The following is a 15169-nucleotide window of genomic DNA, read 5'->3' as shown; positions in this document are numbered from 1 at the left end:
TATGTCTTTTCAGAAGGAAGCAAATATAAAAATAATGAGCTTAAAGCTGGCTGTGCTAACAAATATGAAATTAATGAAAAGTGTCTACATGTGAAAGGTATTGGGCCTAGTGTTAAAATAAGGGTATCCAACCCAGGCACTAGGGAGAATCCACAACACCCTCCACTTGTGTAGAATTCAGTACCTAAAATGAATAAGAATATAAAATAAATAACTTAAAAGCAAGCATAATATAAAATATACCAAAAAGAGATGAAATGTCCATGTTGACAAAGCAGTCCAGGCCAAAGCAGAAGGCCAAATTAAAAAAAGTCAATTTGTAAAAAGATACCAATCAAAACCCATCAAAATCTCACATTAGGTCATTAAATACATCAGTGGAGATGGAATCCAGGATAGGCCATTCTTTGGCATTCAATAAAACAACCTTAGCCTCATTCAAAAGGTGGAACGAGCACATGTGATCCGTTGTCTCAGCCAAAGTCGCAGCTGAGAGTGCAGCATTCCATGCTGTGCCAAATATAAAAGCACAGATGGCCACTACATCCACAAAGGGTGGCTCTTAGAAGCAGTGACATAGCAACCGCCATCTCCTGGGACAATTCCGGCAATGAACCCTCATCAAAATCATTATCAGATTAATGCACACAGAAGGTACGTTTCAAAGCAAGGCACACTTCCAGTGAACATATGAAAGGGCATCACAAACAACAGAAGATGGGCTTCACACAGCAGAGAATAGGTCAAAATGACAATGACCAATTCTTGTCAGGATCCTCCAATGCTGCTGCTTCAAAGTACTGCATTATGCATTCATGACACTGATGGGCTGGTTGGAGTTGAGATGGAGCAGCTTTTTCGAACTAAAAATAGCAACAGTAAGATACCGCCAAATAATACCAAAATATTCGGAAACCTCAGAACACACTCGAAAGAGGTGAGTGAATGGCTGAAGGTATAACCTCTAAACACAGTCTGGAAAGAACTGACAAATCTAGAACCCACAGCCTTACAAAAGCATACAATCCCTGCGGTGTTAGATACATTATATAACTGACTGACCAGTACACTGAAGTGTTTTGGAATGTTTGCATTTAAAATGGACTCTATCTCTGCAGACAGCCTTGCCACTGGCACGTCTTATAGTTCACGGGCAGATGTGAGGACCACGGGTTTTGGAAACAAAAGTGCTTTTCATCTGCTTAGCTTGTCAACATTGACATTATAAGTATCAATGTGAGGTCTCAAATTTGCCACATTAATCTCATGTGTGGGAGGGAAAAGTGCACTTCAACCACAGGTCACTATTTGAGAAACAGAACTCACATATGCAACACCTGCTGTCACCCCACAACAGCCTTGATCACTCAGCAGCAAGTTGTTCCCATTTGAAAGTAACTGAAACACTGGGCAAATCAAATGGATGGTGTTAGACTTGACAGCCTTACGGTGGTCATATCCCAACATTTTGCCTGCCTCCCTCCACTTTCTGACACTGTTTTTGCTGGTTTTAGGACTCTGCACACTTTACCACTGCTAATCAGTGCTAAAGTGCATGTACTCTGTCCCGTAAACATTGTAACATTGGTTCATACCCAACTGGTATATTTAATTTACTTGTAAGTCCCTAGTAAACTGCACTAAAGGTGCCCAGGGCCTATACATTAAATGCTACTAGTGGGCCTGCAGCACTGATTGTGCCACCCACATGAGTAGCCCCTTAACCATGTACCAGGCCTGCCGTTGCAAGGCCTGTATGTGCAGTTCACTGCCACTTCGACTTGTCATTTAAAAGTACTTGCTAGGCCTTAAACTCTGCTTTTTATACATAGAGGTCACCCCTAAGGTAGGCCCTTGGTAACCCATAGGGCAGGGTGCTATATAGGCAAAAGGCAGGGCATGCACATATTTGTTTTACATGGCCTGGGAATGAAAAAATCCTAAATTCATTTTCCACTACTGTGAGGCATGCTCCTTTCATAAACTAGCATTGGGACTGCCCTCATATACTTTTTGAGTGGTAGATTCTGATCAGACATTGGTAACCAAGTCATATTTAGAATGGCCAGGATGGTAATGGAAAATCCTGCTTATTGGTGAGGTTGGATTTTAGATCACTTTTTTAGAAATGGCACTTTTAGAAAGTGAGCATTTCTCTGCACTTAAAATACATCTGTACCTTATAGCCTGTCTCCAATTAACACCTGGGCTGGGCTGGTTGACAGCTTCCTTGTGCATTTCACCCAGACAAACACAGAACATTCAGTCACACCTGCACTCATCTGCATAGATAATGGGTCTTCCTGGGCTGGAAAGGTGGAGGGCCTGACACTTACATTTCAAAGGCTAATGGCCTGCCCTCACACTATAGACTGCCAAGCCCCCTACTGGGACCCTGGTAGACAGGCCTGTACTGAAAGGGGAACTTGTGCACTTCAAAACCAATCTTTGAATTCTCCCAGACTTCAAAGGCATTTTTGGATATATAAACTGGGTCTCTGATCCTCATCAGACACTTCTGAACGTGAACCTGCAACCTGTGCGGAGGAACTGCCTGGCTGCCCAAACAACTCATTTGGACTGCTTTGCTGTGAAGAACTGCTGCCCTGCTGTTGCTCTGCTGCCCTGCTGGACTTTGCTGAGAAGTGTTCTTCAAGGGTTTAGATTGAGCTTGCGTCCTATTTTCTGAAGTCTCAGGGCCAAAAAGTATTTGTCCCTCGTTATGACATCAGTGGTCAACCGCCGATGCCACAGGTGCCAGAAGACCGCCCCCCATAATATGGACACTGCCAGATTTCCGCCACAATTAGGACAGATATCCGGCAGTAGCCATGCTGGCAGGCGAGGCACCTGGGCGTTGCTACTACCTGCACCGTCCCACCAGAAGGACGCCGCCAGCCATATTATGGCCATTCATATGGCTTGGCAGTGTCCTGCTGGCGGGGCGCTGCTGGAGGAAGCAGGGCCCCTTCCTGTTCCCTATCGGAAGACCTCCTTGCTGGACCAGGTAAGTTGGGCGTTTGTCAGAGGAGGAGGGTGGAGGGTGTTCTGTATGAATGTGTGTCTGCATGTGTGCATGCGTCTGTGAGTGTTCTGTGTATGTGTGGCTGTATGCATGTGAGTGAATGCGTATATGAATGTTACACTGAGTGCGTGTCTGCATGTCAGTATCTATGCGTGGGAGCATGTGTGAGTGAATGCGTGTATGGAAGTGGTGGTGCAGGGGTGCATGCGTGGTGTGTATCGGTGTGTGTCGGCATGATTGTGGGGAGGGGGTTGAGGGTCGGGTTGGATGGTTTGGGGTGGTGCTTTAATTCTAGGGCGTGGGGGTGAGGTTTGGGGTGGTGGTGTAATTCTAGCAGGGTGGGGCAAGGGGTTGGGGGGCTGGGGCACTGTAATTCTAGGAGGGATGGGGGTTAGGTGATTGCTGGAGGGGTGGGGGAGCCTTCTTCCAGTGACAGTGAATTCCCTGTCAATGGTAGCCCTATCACCATGGTTTTCGTGGCAGTGGTACCGCCGCGAAAACCATGGTGGTAGGCCGGCTCATTATACCACTTGCGGTCATGTGTGGATTGCCGGTTCGGAGATGCTTATCTCCAGCCCAGCGGTTCATACCGCCATGGTGGTATGAGTGGTGATGTGGCGATGTGAGTATGAGAGGTGGAGTGGTGATGTGAGTCAGAAAGAACCCCGCTTCACAGTGAGGAACCAAGTCTGCGCACCAAAAAATGGTGCAAGCCCCTTGTAGCATGGAAAGAAACGACGCAACGTCTGTGCCTTGTTGGAAAATCCGAAGCACACCTTAATTTTCTGCAACATCTCCTCCTCTGCGGTCTGCATGCGTGTTATTTTTTATGGAAATCAGGTACTTTGTGTCACCTATTGATTGATTGTACTTATTGAATCTTTGTTGTACTGACCTTATTTTATTCAGATGAACATCATCACTTTCTCTAATCCTGTGTGGTGTATTTTTGTGGTGTTTTCACTGTGTTACTGTATCCTTTATTGTGCAAATAATTGCCTTGTAAGTTAAGCCTGACTGCTCAGTGCCAAGCTACCAGAGGGTGGGCGCAGGATAATTTGGATTGTGTGTGACTTAGCCTCACTAGGATTGTGGTCCCCACTTGAACAAGGGTGTATACCTCTGCCAACTAGAGGCCGCCCCATTTCAGACAGGTATTGCCTTTGAGTAGCAAGCTAAGTTTGCCACAAATGAATTGCATGCACTGTGCAATACCACCTGTTTACAAATCATAGAATGGCTTACATAAGTTTCATATTCACGAGAAAAACCTCCTTGTTACCATTCAAATATTTGAAATCAAAGGGCTACTCCTACATCTCATGGGTGTATGTGTCCCCTGGCTGTTCATACATGCCAATAGGAAAATGTTTCAAACACAAAGTGAATTGAAATGTCAGTATTGGCCCTGCCCTGATGATTGTGTTTCTGATATAGTCAAAGACAGCTTTTCAAAAATATATTAAGCATGATGTAACTAGCTCCCTTCTTAGCCATTATCTGTTGTTTCCGTGTCAGGTTAAATGCAGCAAGTAACTACTTAGAGTTAATGTGCTTCCATGACACACAGCCACCTTTTAGAACTGGCAACCTCCAACCCAACTTCATGGTGGACTTAAGCTGGCTTTGTCAATGGTGTAAACGTGGCATATCAATTTGAATAATGTCAATAGCAGAAGATACAATGTTGTTTAAAGTGTAAATGTGAGTGGACAATGTGTTCATGCCAACATCAATAAAAGCTAAAGCTTTCTCTAAATGTTCCTTATCTGTTTGCCTTAAATGTGCAGCAGCTTCCATTTGTGAAAGTTTCTAGATTTCATTATACATTGCATATATTAATCTTGCAGAGCATGGTGTTCTGGTACCTAACAGGAAATCTTGCAAGTCAATATCTTCAGAAAATGGAGAAATGTGTTCTTTTAGAGCTGTTAGTGTGGAGGAAGGCAACTCTTGTTGACATAATTTACTGATGCTGTATGTGGTGAAGAACCCTGAGTGCTGTGTGATAATGTAACAAGGGTCCAGTCTGCGCACTCTAAACCCCTGTGTAGAGTTGATAAAATGTGCATGACAACCATTTGTGTCCATAATGCTGATAACAGAAAATATCCCCATAATATGCTGTATTTATATATATATATATATATATATATATATATATATATATATATATATATACTTTCAATCACAATGTAATATTCAATATTCAAGCTCAGCAAGCATAGAACCAACTGTTGTTTCATCCCAATCATTTCGGTAGGACCAAATATATCAAATGGTATTTTATCCCAAACAATCCGAGAAGGAACTGGAACACCAGAAATGTTCACAAAGGGCAAGCCTCTTAGCATTTTGTGTGAGAACAAGTAAGGCTATGAAACCTCCTGCGCCAGTTCAGAAGCAGAGCACTCAGGAAGATAATGACCATGTATCAGCAGAAAGAAGACAATAACAAAACCAATCCAAAGAAGAAAGGCAAACAGTGTTAATATTATCCACAGATAGAACCATGGGTGAATCAAATAGTCTGGTTTAAGACAGTTGAAAAACTTACATATATCAAGCGCTGATGCAATAGCTGGTGCTGGAAAATCTGAAGAAAAATCAACAATGTTTGCAAAGTAACCAAAAGCAGTGAAGATGGTGCTGGTAAAAGAGAACTGGTAGATATATCTGGTAGATATATCCAAAGGGGGTTCATCATTAACAATTCCATCCTTTAAGTTGCATTAGAAAATTGCAGATTAGTATTTTGGACATTTCTTGTTGATGCCGTGGTGACAGAAATCAACAAATGTTCAGTCTCTGCCCTCCCTAGCCTTGGAGAAACAATTTCAGCATTTTTATAGCTTGAAGACGTATATCCTGTATGGTAGTGAGAGGTGTAAGGGAACTATCAAGGAATTATTGTGGTCTACTATGCAAGATCGGCCACATGATGCAATTTGACATGGTCAATGGAGGCAAAGCGGTTGTCTTTAAAGTCAGGTAGCAGAAGTAGAATAGTAGTTCTGGTGCAGTGTATGCCTGGAGCTGGCACTGGTAGGATGGGTCAAACTCCTTCTTCACAGGTATCTTTTCTCGAACTGGATCACCAACTTTTGGAATCACATGTTAATTTATGTAAAAAGGAGTTTCTGCCGCCACTGCACCAGAACCATCAAGATCTAGGACGTACATAGGGATACCAAGCAGGACTTTGTAAGGGGTACGACCTCCCAAAGCTCTTCTAGGCAGATTATTCAATTCCCTCTGGACTCCATACAAGTGCTGGAGCCAACTACGGACTGAACCTAGTACCATAGCTGTTAACAATTCCTTTAAGTCCTGTTTTTTTCTCTCCACTACCGAATTTCCAGCAGGATGGTAGGGTGAAGAATAATGCATCCCAAAACACATCATTCCTATGCTATCCCTACATGTCATGGAGGCAAAAGCAGGGCCTTGGTCCGATTGGAATGCTGTGACTGCGTATGTCCCAATAAAGACTTGCAAATCTTTAATAACAGTTCAAGCGTCTGCGGATCATTGTGGCCACAACCATAGCAATCTGGAGCAAGAATCTACAGCACGTAGTATGTATTTGTATGCACCATCTGAATTTAAGGTACCGCAATGACCCAGTACATACACTATAAAGTTTGATTTTGAGAGGTTTGTCTGCTGTGGGTGTTTGATGGTGGATCCTGTAACTTGTTGGAAAATATCATGTTAAGGTCATACTGCTTGGTCTGCTTGTATAGACTAGGCCACCAATAGCATTTTTGTACTGAGAAAATGGTAGACATCAAACTAGCATGGGCAGAAGCAACACCCTTATGAGCTGCTTTAATCAGTTCTGTTCTCTAATGCATGTTGGGGATCAAACAAACACCCACCCCTGGTATTATAATAAAGGCAATATCTTGGGCACTTAAGTGGTAGGAATATTTGATAGGGTAAGCTTTTTGTAGGGCATGCCATCGACCAAAGCATTCATGGCAGCCAGGATGTCACCATCCATCCTGGCATGAAAACAGATTATCATAGCGAAAGAAGTCATAGCAACTGTAGGTGTGGCAGCTCCATCAGTCAGTGACTTTCCTAAAACATGTTGGTGGCCCAATGTATGTATAACATGAGCCTGTGGCAGTTTGTCTTTGAGACCTGTCACCATACCCACAGGAATTTGAGCTTTATAATGTTTCCTTTTGAACCTCAGAACTCATTAAGGTACCAGTAGTGAAAGGGCCTGTTAAAAGACTGGACACAATAGTACTAATCACACACAAATAGTGTTGGAATTGCAGGGCTATATGTTCCAGTTCCAAAATCAAAACATTAAGCTCTGCAAGTTGTTCTGTGCAATCCCACAAGGACTGCATGTGGGTCTGTTGAGGGTGAAATTCATCATTCCTCATCACTCCACAAATTAGTGTGCAAGCTGTGGAGTACTGATCTTTAGTGGGCATGGGGTATTCAAGTTCATATTGGAGAAATTCTTGGGTCTGTAGTTTTTGGTCAAAAGCATAATCAACATCAGTGGCAGTCAAAGAGGTAGCCCGCTGTATCCAAAGTGGATATCATACTTTTGCATTAGAAACACTGACTTTGCTAACAGCCTCAATTTGCTGGTATTGGAAATACATAAATGATGTGTTTTCCCTGGGCTAGTGGCCTCTCTTTGATGTCTGCCATCTTAACTGTAGTCAGTACATTTTCTGTTGGTGCCAAACGTATTTCTAAATTGGAGTATGATTTGTATTCTATTGGTACTGTGTCACCTTCATTGAATGTGACATATGTGATGCCAATGGTACCTGGGATGACCTGGATTAACAAGTTTGTTTTGTTAATACCTGTGTGCAAATGTTTTGCTTCAAGTACATCAGACTTTGATGATCTGGGGATTTGTGTATGTTGTGGTGTCCAGTGTTTGCTTGATGAATCAGGAAAAATAAAGACATGAAGTGGTCTAATGTATTGTGCATGATCTGGTATATAAGCTCTTCCAAAAGTGAATAAACCTAGAAATGATTGCAGTTTCTCGATGTGTAGATCTCTTTCACGACATTGGAAGAATTTGCAAATTATTCTCACACCTAGGTATACAAATTTGGATTGCCTTTAATTTTTTGAAAACCAATGAATGCATTTACAACAAATAAAAAAATATGTGTTTTCTGGACCAAGAGTTACCTTTCTACCAAATCTGGTGCAATTCTGTTGAGTGGTTTGAGCTGCAGTTGTGTCTAAGATCTCAATGGGAACTGACATGGGAAACACACTTTTTTTGACTCACCCTTTTATCTTGACACCTGCTTGATGGTTCGTCCTGAAACTTTCCATGCATAACTAGATTCACTGGCACACTTGTTATGGATAATTCCATGAAGATTTGTCAAAATTGAGCAAAAGTTGTAGGTAAGTCAAAAATGCTTTTCTTCTGGAAACTAGGTCCTAACCATAACTAACTACTGGCGACTGCCAGTAGGCAATGTACATACAGTATATTTATATATATTTAGAGAGAAAGAGAGAGAGAGAGACAGACAGAAAGAGATAAGTGAAATACTGGTCCATACCAGTGGTTGTTTTTATGACTGACATTAACGATTATATTGTTATGGATAAATCAAGACTTGCATAGGAATTTTTATACTTGTTCATAGTTGTGCCACATCATTCTGTGAAATCCTATGAAAATTGCCAGACATATCTGCGCAACACATTTATTTTCTCAGATTTAATGCAGATTGCTCAAGGGGGACAGAGTTATTTGAGCTTACCTAAACAGAGTTTCCCATGAAAGGTCTGATTTAGGCTTTGACAGACAAAGTACAGTCCATCAGGGTGATGGAAGACATTATCTCTACCACCATGTTTGACTATCATCGGCCAGAATTAGAGATGACAGTCATCCCTGTGGTCATTGTCATAGTTCAAACATCTGCCACCACAATGCTTCCCTTCAAAGTAGAATAGTTTGGTGGACGTCTGCCATTGGTATTGATGTCCAATCACCAAACTTTCAACATTTGTTTTTTATCTAAAAACAAACTCTCAAACTCTGATTTTTCTCCCAGGGTGTGGGAGACATTATGTTTTTCTGTCCTTCATTGTCAGGTTTTTCTTCGTGGTGAGGGTCAGGAAAAAAAGGATATCACTACATCCACCCTAAATAGGCCAGACAGTGTAGTGCCCCTCCTCCAATGTTCCATGCTGTGCCAGGCCATCGGAGGAAGCTTTCCTTCACTACAGCCAACAGGAACTCCATCACTGGACAGCTTAGTGTCCTCCCATCTCTAAATGAGGGAGGTGAACTGAGAGTTTAGTAGACAAGGTATTTCCTTACAATTGCAACAGAGTACTTTGTCTGCCAAATTCTAAATCAGGTCCTAAGTCCCAACTCTATGATTTTTGCTACAGAACATTCGTACATTTAATTATTCAGCAGCACACATAGAAAGAGGAAATAACATCAAAGGATAGTTTTAGTGTGTGAAGAAATCCCTTCCGGCACAAACACTATCTTGACCTCAATAGAGACACGTTTTCACACCTTTTGCACTAAACAGCCACAAGTGCACCAGCACATGGAGGGAACAAAAGTGGAACATTTATTTGAAGCTATCAGCTCTCTCTCGTGCGCACAACCTAGCATAGTAACTTCACTTGCTGTGTTGTGCAAAGTGTCTGAAAATGTTCCCCTAACTATTGAGCAATTAGCTATGTCCAAGGATTGGTGGTATCCACTAAAGTCAGTTCTTGTTTCTCATCCATAACAGAGCTTTTGCTTGAAGATCCTGTTAGGTATAGACAAACGATTACCCTAGCTTATTGTGAGATGTTGGAGCAAGAAGCATCTTCAGTGTTGTCATTGATGATATCAATATATCAAGATTTATCTGATATGTGATGTCACCTTTGATGACACTGAAGATGTTCATTGTTTATATCATCTGTAACTATGTGTGGGACATTAACAGTAGATCACTGATTAGATATGGTTGTGTCCCTCCCCATAAGTGGAACATGTATTTGCATTTTAAACAAAACATTCTTCACCTGAAAAGTCCTAGGTTGTATATATGTGCATCTATGTGTCTGCATGACCATATGCATGTAAAATATTTTCCCTTATGAATACTTAATCACCTTATGATTTTTTTACAAGGTAAAAATGTGCAAGTTAAAAAGGGGCTAGCAATTGCATTTGTCATTTAAAAACCCTATACATATTGCTGAATTGCCCAGCAATTGAATTTCTAAAATGTACATTTAATTATTGGTGACTTCTTAACAATAAACAAGAATCAACAAAATGTACTGAAAAGATTTACGCCAAGCTCCATGCAGTTGAAGGAATAAAGTAACATTGCCTTCTTAGGGACCTACAGAATGTCAGAGCTCACACTAGCTATAGCAAGAAGAATGTGAATCACCCTGTTGCTTAAAGAGTAGCCTCTGACACCAGTCTGACCCCAGTCTCAGTGCTCTACCCCATTGCCTCTGCCTTGCTCTCTGTTTCTGCTGCCCAGCTGCATCACACAGGGCTGCCAGTTTAATCCTGCAGCCCGCCTGGACTGACTCATCACTTTATGTAATTGCTATCAAGGTAATTGTTTTTTTGTACAGTGTTTTTTGGAAAAGTGTAATTATAGTCCTCTTTTTCTGGACTCTTATTTGTCCCATTCTGTTTTGCCTCCTTGCTGTGCCCTTTTGTTGCCTGTACTTTGTTTCTTAATTTTTTCCTGCTGTTTTTCCCTGCTGTCTTTTCCCTCCCCTGCCCGTCACCCTGCCACCTCCCTGCCAGCCCCTCTCACTTCCCAGGACTATTTATGGAGGCTGCTGTGCGACTGCACAGGGGTTGCGTGCAGCGGGCCTACCAGAGGCAAGCCAGTCTGTGCCCGTCTGTGCCTGGGTGATGCCCAGTACCAGGAACCCTGTCTCTACTCACCCCCACAATACTGCTCCATGGATCTTCGTGGTTTCGACAACGGATGCAACAACAACTCCTGCCTCGCATTACCCTGCCACACAGCGGGATCATTCACCTGCACCCACTGCCGATATGCCTCCACCTCAGGACTGACCGCCATCACTGTCACCAGCACCTCACCATTCCTGCTGACCAAGACGGCCTCGGAACAACTCAGGTGCATCCTGTTCAACACCAGATCACTCTGCAAACAAGCAACCGAAGTCTGGGATACCATCTCCACCCTTGCCCCTAACATAACCTTCATCACAGGGACCTGGCTCACCCATGTCTCAGCCCAGGAAATCACCACAGCAACACCCCCAACTACAAAATTAAACACCACCACCGCACCATCAGACACAGAGGCAGCATCGCCATCATATACAACTCAATACTCAATCACTTGCACCATCACCATCACCATTGATGAAACCACACCCATCATGGAACACATGAACTTCAAGCGCCTCACCGTCAACAACACCTCCATCAAAGGCACTCTTGCATTAAGACCACCAAGACCCAGAACCAGCCACAGCGAGGCCATCACTGAATTCATCATCCTTCTCGCCATTGAATTTGAACATTACATCTGCCTGGGAGACCTCAACTACCAAATGAATGACCCCAACAACACCAACTCCCCCACATACTAGAAAGAATGGACAACGTCAGCCTCAAGCAGCTGGTCACAGGCCCGAGGTGCAAAGCAGTACACACGCTGAACTGCATCTTCACATCCAGCAACAGAATCATCTACAGGTAACACCACAGAACTCACCAGGTCCGATCACTACATCGTACACTTCACCTTTGCCAAATCACCCTGCACTGTCCCATTTGCCACAGCGCACCCTCCCTTGGCTGGACCAAGGTCTATCAGCAGCTATGGTCCGACACCCTCAGATCCTCACAGCCCAACATCACCAGCAACTTGGATTAGGTACTACGGAACATTAATGATTGGATCATCATCGCTACCGACCTGCTCACTCTGATCAAACCAGCCAAGACCCAGAGAACCACCAAAAAAGCCAGCTGGTCATCCCTGGAGCTCAGCGAATCAAAGCAAGCACAGATGCAAACAACTGGAGTGAAGATGGCACACCAGCAAGAACCACGCTGACCCAGCCACCTTCAAAACGGCCCTCAATGACTACGACTGTCAGATCAAAGCTGAATAAAAAGATGTCCTGTCCCGCTGGATCAAGAACAGCCAACCAAACCCAAGAACTCTTCACCATCATCTGAGAGTTTGCCTGCCCCTCAGCATTTGAAAACTCCACCCCCCCTCACAAGAACTCTGTGATGCGCTCGCTGACCATTTACACAGCAAGATAGAAACCATCTACAGTCACTTCGATCCCCAACACTCCAACCTCCCATGCATCCCATCAACCTCCACCACCAACCACCTGCTCACTGCACTAGGGCCAACTAATCACACTGAACACAATCACACTCATGAGCTTCATCTACTCGGGAGCACCCACCAACCCCTGGTTCCACATCAAAAGAATTGAGATCAGCTGCCAGTTAACCACCATCTTCAACACCTCAGTAACCACAGCCACTATTCCAGAAGCTTGGAAACATGCAGAGATCAGACCCCTCCTCAAGAAGCCCTCTACTGAATCCAGCGACCTCCATAACTACTGACTGATCTCTCTGTTCCCATTCCCCAGCAATGTCCTGGAGTAGGCCATCAACCTTCAACTCACCAACACCTGGAGAGAAGCAACCTACTAGACCCCTTGCAATCAGGATTCAGAGCCAATCACAGCACCAAAACAGCTCTGATCACCACAACAGATGACATCTGCCACCTACTCGACAGAGGAGAAGCATCCGCCCCGGTCCTGCTCAACTCCTCTGCCACCTTTAAAACCATCTCCCACACACACTGATCAACCATTTACACCAGATTGGGCCCACAGATGATGCTCTCAGATGGAAGGCATCTTTCCTCGTGAGATGCACCCAGAGAGTTCACCTCCTACCCTTCACCTCACAGGTCAAGCACACCATTTCGGGCATCCCCCTAAGCTCCTCTCTAAGCCCAACACTCTTCAACGTCTACATAATATCACTCACAGACACTGTTAGATGACATAACATCAAAACCATCTCCTACCCTGATGACACGCAGCTCGTCCTCTCATTTTAAACAAACCCCACCAAGATGAAAACCAACTTCCACAACTGTTTGAAGAATGAATCTACCCGAATGAAGGACAATTGCCTGAAGCTCAACACGTTCAAACCAGAGGCTCTGATCTTCGTCAGACACTCAACCCTCTGGAACAACTCCTGGTATGCAGCTGAGCTTCAACCCACCCCCACTCCAAAGAATCACTCCCACAACTTCAGCAATATTCTCAACAGCAAACTCTCCATGAAATGCCAGGGCAATGCTGTTTCTCCAGGCTGCTTCCCCACGCTCTGCAAGATCTTTAAGTGGCTCCACATCACCGTGAGATAGACAGTGATGCAGGCCATTATCACCAGCTGACTGGACTATGGCAACGCACTCTATGCAGGCACCACCACCGAAGTCGTGCAAAGACTCCAGACCATCCGGAACACAGTTGCTCAACCTGCTCAAGAGAACCCACATAATTTAGCACCTGAAGTACCTACACTGGCTCCTTATCCAGAACAGATGCCAATTCAAACTCCTTACCTATGCCTACAAAGTCCTTCATAACGAGGACAGACCTACTTGAACCCTGCCTTCACCTCGAAAAATGGACCAGGGCCCTCTGCTCAGCACACATCGCCCTTGCAAGGATCATATGCTGCTGCCATGCCATAGGACAATCCTTCTCCCACCTCACCCCTAAAGCCCTAAATGCCCTCCTCCTCCATCTCCACACCTCACCCTTGCTGTCCAACTTTTGAAAGGGACTAAAAACCTGGATTTGTGAATAAACATCTGCAGTAAGCCCCTGCATACCAAGTCGGGTGACAAGCCGTGCTACACACAGAACACATGATTGATTGATTGATTGATTGGTTGATTTGGCATTTGATTAAGTGATTCCAGTTAAAATCTTGAAGACTTGCCATGCCCTGTTAACTACCTCACTTATTATATCTCTTATGACATGTTCTATGACATCAGTGATAACATAACTGAAAAATCTAAATTGACAACAATGGTGACAACACTGTTACATTACTTGAACTACTTATTACTGGTGAATTTTAGTGGTTTTATTCATACACAAGAGAATATTTTAACTGAAATGTTCACCTAGTTATACTGACCTTTTAACCTTTGTTATTTTCAGTGAATATAAGTATATCCATATATTTCTTTTTATCTTAGCCATAAAGAGAAAAACATATGTTTTCTTTTTAATTTACCAATCAAAAGGAAAGCATGCTAAATACACATATGAAAACTTGCATGTAGGCTCTAAAGATTAATGACATACTGTGGAAGGCGTTTATAAAGCGCAGGGGGGCAGAAAATTAAGCACTCACTTGGTGCTATAGACCGGGGAATAAAGCGCTTCACAAAGCGCGATGGTCCAGAAAAGGTAGCACAGGCTGCATTCCTCATACGCTGCTAACAAGCAATTGCAGGAGGTCAGTGGCCCAAGCACCCCACCACTGGGGGACACACAGATGGAGCACAGGGTGCCAGGGCCCAGCAGCAGGCCAGCACAAAGGATTGCAATCAGTGGCAGTCCCTCCAAGTGACCAAGCAGGTCACAGGTCAGCACAGCACTATCAGTCCAAGGCGGTTCCTGGTGAGTCCCTCCAGCACCATTCTGTGTCCACTTCCAAGTATGTTTCTTGTGTGATTTAATGGGGAAAAATCCCCTGTACTTATACTCAGTTTTTCCAAGCATTTTCAAAAAGGGGGGAGAGGAGGTCTCAACCAGTTACAACTGGTTCTGGGAGTGTCCTCTCTCTCCTCCAGCACAGTCTTCAAACATCAGTTGGGGGTAAACAAGCCCTTTGTGTGAGGCCTTTACAGATGCAAGTGTGCCCGCCTCCCCTTCTCTCAGCCCAGGAAGACCATTCAATATGTAGATGCACCTCTGTAACACCTCCACCCTCCCTGTGTACAGGCTGTCTGAAAGGTATGCACAAAGCCCAACTGTCATTATTCCCAGACATGGATTGGAGTCAAGCTGCAAAACACCAGAGTCTTAAGCACAGAAAAA

General features: G+C 43.9%; 1 long non-coding RNA gene across 1 annotated transcript in view; it reads right to left on the bottom strand.

The window, feature by feature from the left end:
* LOC138293295 (uncharacterized) overlaps window positions 1–15169 on the bottom strand; it is a 99461-nt gene that overhangs the window by 5105 nt on the left and 79187 nt on the right. Inside the window, exon 4 of the long non-coding RNA XR_011202953.1 lies at window positions 5583–5621. This is a non-coding gene — a long non-coding RNA (uncharacterized lncRNA). The remainder of the gene's footprint in view (window positions 1–5582; window positions 5622–15169) is intronic.

Source organism: Pleurodeles waltl, chromosome 4_2 (genome assembly GCF_031143425.1).
Source record: "Pleurodeles waltl isolate 20211129_DDA chromosome 4_2, aPleWal1.hap1.20221129, whole genome shotgun sequence".
NCBI lineage: Eukaryota > Metazoa > Chordata > Amphibia > Caudata > Salamandridae > Pleurodeles > Pleurodeles waltl.
Note: the sequence above shows the minus strand (reverse complement) of the source record. Positions and strands in the feature narration are given on the sequence as shown.